This window comes from Rhincodon typus, chromosome 9, assembly GCF_021869965.1.
Source record: "Rhincodon typus isolate 14 chromosome 9, sRhiTyp1.1, whole genome shotgun sequence".
Classification (NCBI taxonomy): domain Eukaryota; kingdom Metazoa; phylum Chordata; class Chondrichthyes; order Orectolobiformes; family Rhincodontidae; genus Rhincodon; species Rhincodon typus.
In genome coordinates, this window is record NC_063340.1 from 90650730 (window position 1) to 90655702 (window position 4973).

A 4973-nucleotide genomic window follows, 5' to 3' on the forward strand; every position below is an offset into this window, starting at 1 on the left:
GAACCAGATGGCAGTTTCCTTCTCTAAAGGACATTAGTGAACCAGATTGGATTGCTGACAATCGACAGCAGTTCCATGGTCATCAATGGACTCTTTAACTCCAGATTTTTATCAAATTCATATTCCACCATCTGCCGTGGTGGGATTTAAACCTGGCTCCCCAGAACGTTCCCAGGGTCTCTGGATGAACAAGCCAGTGATAATACCACCAGGTCATCACCTCCAGGTAATCCGGCTAAATGCATCATTTGAATTCAGCAACAAAAAATCTTGCCTTTCTACAAGTTTACTGTGTGCATGACTCAGTATGTGTGTGGCTGAGTGTGAGGGTATAACTCAGAGATAGTAAGAACTCCCAATGCTGCGTTCCTCCAGCTCCACACCGTGTTATCTCTTAGTGTGAGAATATGTGAGCGTGTGTGTGTGTGGGTATGTGAGTCTGTGTGAGATTGTGTTCAGTGCTGGGGGTGTCTGTTGGAGGAAGAGGGTATCTGGGGGAGGGGGAGCTCTGTGGGAGGGTGCCGGGGTATGGGGGCGTGGGTTATTTGATCTTTGCAGCTCCTGGCCCCGGGAAGGGGTATTCACTGGCAATGGAGCTGGGCACAGCCGATAGGCATTGAGCGGGAACCGGGAGCGATATTGGGTGGTAGCGATTACAGGTGAAATGTAGAAGGTTCAGGATCACACACACACAGAGAGAGAGAGAGACAGAGACACGGAGAGAGCACAGTGTAACCTCCCAGAGACAGTGCCTCGCTGACCTTTGGGGAATAAATGGGTTCACGATGAATTTACCTGAGTCCAAGCTGCAGCATCGGCCCCGGAACAGCCTGGGTCCCGCTCCTGGCCCGAGTCAAACCCGCTTCACTCCAGCTCCTTTCCCGGTCCGCCAGGGTTCTATACCGCTTCTATCCCGGTCTGTCCAGGTCCTATCCTGGCCGTATCCCGTTTGATTTCAGGTTTTATCCCAGTCTTTTTTCCGGTCCTTTCAGGGTCCAATCCTGCTTTATCTCGCTCTGTGCCGGTTCTATCCCGGTCCAATCCTGCCCTGAACGGTTTTATCCCGGTCCTAACCCGCTTTATCCCGGTGCTGTCCCGGTCCTATCCTGTGCTTTCCCGCTCTATTCCAGTGCGATCCGTTCTATCCCGGTCCTATGCCGGTGCGATCCCGGTGTAATCCCGCTCTATCCCAGTCCTATGCCGGTGCAATCAAGCTCTATCCCGGTGTAATCCCGCTCTATCCCAGTGCTATGCCGGTGCTATCCCGGTGCGATCCCGCTCCGGTTTGGCTTCGATCTGAAAAACCGCGGTTCGCTCGGACCTTTAACTCTGCCCAGATGTGGAGAGAACGACTGAGATCCCGGAACGGATCACCTCAGTAATCCGGATCTGGATCCTGCACGGTGTTTGACGAGAGACAGAGAGTCAGACAGCACGGAAACAGACCACCCCCAAAACCCTACCCCCACCATTTCGCCAGCCGAGGATTCATCCCATCCCCACCCCAACCCATCCCCAACCCCACCCTCAACCAATCCCCACCCCATCCCTTCCCACTGGGGGTGACTGAGTCCTCAGCCGTGTCTGACTTCTGCCTTCATCCCTTGCCCTCCCTCCCAGAAACAACAGGGAATCCATTAGTCCTCACGTACCCCCTCAGCCCTGTCTGTATTTTGGCTGTAAGCCAGGTTGAATCTTATTTTTCACTTTTTTGTTGTCCTCAGACCTAGCTGTGTATTATTCTGTCAGTGGTACAGTGGCTCAGTGGTTAGCACTGCTGCCTCACAGCGCCAGGGACCCAGCTTTGATTGCAGCCTCTGCGGGGAGTTTGCACATTCCCCCTGTGCCTGGGTGGGTTTCCTCTGGGTTCTCCGGTTTCCTCCCACAGTCCAAAGATGTGCAGGCTAGGGTGGATTAACCATGGAAAATGCAGGTGTGAGTGAGATGCTCTTTGGAGGATTGGTGTGGACTCAGTGGGCTGAATGGCCTGTTTCCACACTGGAAGGGTTCTATAACACCTACTATACAGTGTAACTATCGCCACTGCCTTTGCCTTCTGTGCAAATTCTATAATCATTAGGGTGTTATTTTGACCAGGATGGGCACAATGGGCTGAAGGGCCTTTATTCTGTGCTGTGGATCTCTATGACCCTATGTTTCATTCTAAACTTTTCAATCCACCTCTGCTACCTTCTCCCCTGTGCCAGACCTTTCCTTTTAGTCTTCCCCTTCTTTGATGGGCGTAACACTCCATCCCATTCCTACACTCTTTCAGTTCAGAAACACAACTGAATATTTAGAAATTGACATTGGAATTTTGCTGAAGTTTTTCATCTTACACTCACCAGTACAATTGGCAAGAAAACCATTTCAAGGGGAAACCAAGAATTACAAATTCTGACCTGCACCCCCCCCCCCCCCTCCCCAATGCAGAGTTTCTCTGGTGTTTCCAGTCTTGGTGATCTGATTCCATTTCTCACTCTCTCCTGCTCCCACTTTGAGCATGGCTGGAGAAATTCACACAAATTAGAAACCAAACAGAATAATTGTTTTAAACATTTAGACCATAAGAAACAGGAGTAGGCAATTCAGCCCCTTGAGCCTGCTCTGCTATTCAGCGGGATTATGGCTGATTCCTCATGTCCACTTGCTCAGAAACAATCCTTCCATACCTGGGATCATTCTGGTGAACCTTCTCTGAACTGTTTCCAACTAAATGTAATTGTTTCATAACTATGGGATCAAAACTGCTGACTGTACTCCAGATGTTGTCTCACCAGCGCCTTGGACAATTATAGTAAGACTTCCCTATTCTTATACTCCAACCCCCTTGAAATGAGGGCCAACATTCCATGAGCCTTCCTGATTGCCTGCTGCCCCTGTGTGCTAGCTTTCTGTGTTTCATGCACAAGTTTCTCCAAGTCACAGGGATAGAGTAGGGGTCTGGGTCTGGATGGAATGCACTTTGAAGGGATAGTGTGGATTCGATGGGCCTAATGGTCTGCTTCCATGCTGTAGGGATTCTAAAAACTGTCCCTTTCTGTTGCAGCTTTCTGAAATTTTCTCGATTCAGATAATATTTTTATTTTTGTTCTCCCTTCCAAAATGAACAACTTCACATTTTCAAAAATTATACTCCATTTGCCAACTTTTAGCTCACTCTCCTAATCTGTCAATATCTCTGTGTAAACTGTTCATATCCCTCTCACAAACTGCCTTTTCACCTATTTTCGTGTCATTTGGAAATATTTCTGCAGTGCATTCACTTCCTTCCTCCCAGTCATTAATTTGTATTGTAAACAGTTGGGTCCCAGCACTGATCCCTGTCGAACCCCATGGGTCACGGGTCACCAACATGAAAAAGACCCCTTATCCCCACTGACTGTTTCCTGCCAATGAGCCAATTCTATAGCCACACCAATATATTCCCTCCAACATTGTGGGCTCTTATGACAACATTTTGTGAGGCTCCTCATCAAATGCCTCCTGGAATCCAAACATAACACATTCACTGGTTCCCCTGGATCCACTCTTGTTGAGACTTCCTCGAAAACCTGTAATAAATTAGCTGGACATGATGATCCTTTTGTGAAGCCACACTGACACTGCTTGATTAGATTATGATTTTCCAAATGTTGTGCTATTACATCTTTGATAATTGATTCCAATACTTTTCCAACAGTACATGTGAGGCTAATTGGCCCATAGTTAAATGGTAATTTTAAACCAGAGGATGCAGCAATGACAGAAGGAGTTTGGACACCGTTCCGAGCTGTGTTGATTATCCGGGCCGGGTTTTGTGCATTGTTTGTACTCCTGGTTGTAAACAGCACATAACACGCGGCTGGAGCTGTGAATGAACTGGGATTAGGAATAGACAGAGGGATTGGGAATAGGAAATAGGGAGAGGGAGATGATTGGGAATAGAGACTGGGACAGGGAACAGAGGGTGGTGTACAATGAGAGAGACTGAAAGAGGGATTTGGCCTGGGAGTGGGGGCGGTGGGGATGAGTTTAAATGAGAAATGGGGCAGAATCCTGAACCCATTCCACACCCCCAGGGAGTGGGAGCCGGAGGGGAGTGAAGGTCAGAGTTAGGGTTAGGGTCTGGAATGAGTCCCTGCTTGAACCAAACACACAATCTGACACGGAATCAGCACAACCACTGGGGCTGGGGCAGGGGCAGGAACCTCCGGGGGGTGGGGGAAGGGGGTGTATGTGTGTGTCTGTGATCCCAGTTCCGGATAATTCACTTTGCAGGTTTACCCACCCCCCACCCCTTACCCCTCCCCCATGGTCCTCTGCTGGGGGGATGTGTGAGGAAGTTCCCTGGGGGCTGAGGGGGTAGAAATGTGTTCCCCGGGAGGTGAGAGTATGTTCCCACTGCCCCCAGCAACAGCAGCATCGAGCCCCAGATCCGTGCGGATCGTGTGTGTTCAGTGATTCCATGTCCCTGTAAAGAGTGTACGTGCCAACTCTCACGTCCCAGCCCCTCCCAGGGACACAAGAGTACAGAGCACAGCAGGATCCTGGCTAACTCACATACACACACACACACTCACACACAAGAGTTTACAATCTCAAAGCAGGCACTCCGCTGCGTTTGAACAATTAATTCCACCCCAATTCTCCACCAGCTTCCACAGAGTCAAGCACTGGCAGCAGCGCTACACAGAAGGGTCTAGGCCCGAAACATCAGCCTTTCTGCTCCTATGATGCTGCTTGGCCTGCTGTGTTCATGCAGCCCTGCACCTTGTTGTCTCAGCACTGGCCCAGGTAAGGAGACCCTGGATCAGAATGGGGCGGTCAATAATTAGCAGCGATTACAGGGAGACGGCAAAGAGATGAGGGGAAAGGGTGAGGGAGTGGATTCCAGAGATCAGAGTATACTACCCAGTGCGGCGCTCCCTCAATACTGACCCTCCGACAGTGCGGCGCTCCCTCAATACTGACCCTCCCACAGTGCGGCGCTC

General features: G+C 50.0%; 1 protein-coding gene across 1 annotated transcript in view; it reads right to left on the reverse strand.

Annotated features, from left to right (window-relative positions):
- Positions 1-1374, reverse strand: part of LOC109923855 (zinc finger protein 395) — a 22810-nt gene extending 21436 nt beyond the window's left edge. Inside the window, exon 1 of the mRNA XM_020523890.2 lies at positions 796-1374. The gene's annotated coding sequence lies outside the window, so the exon portion shown is untranslated. The remainder of the gene's footprint in view (positions 1-795) is intronic.
- Between the last annotated feature and the right edge of the window lie 3599 nt (positions 1375-4973).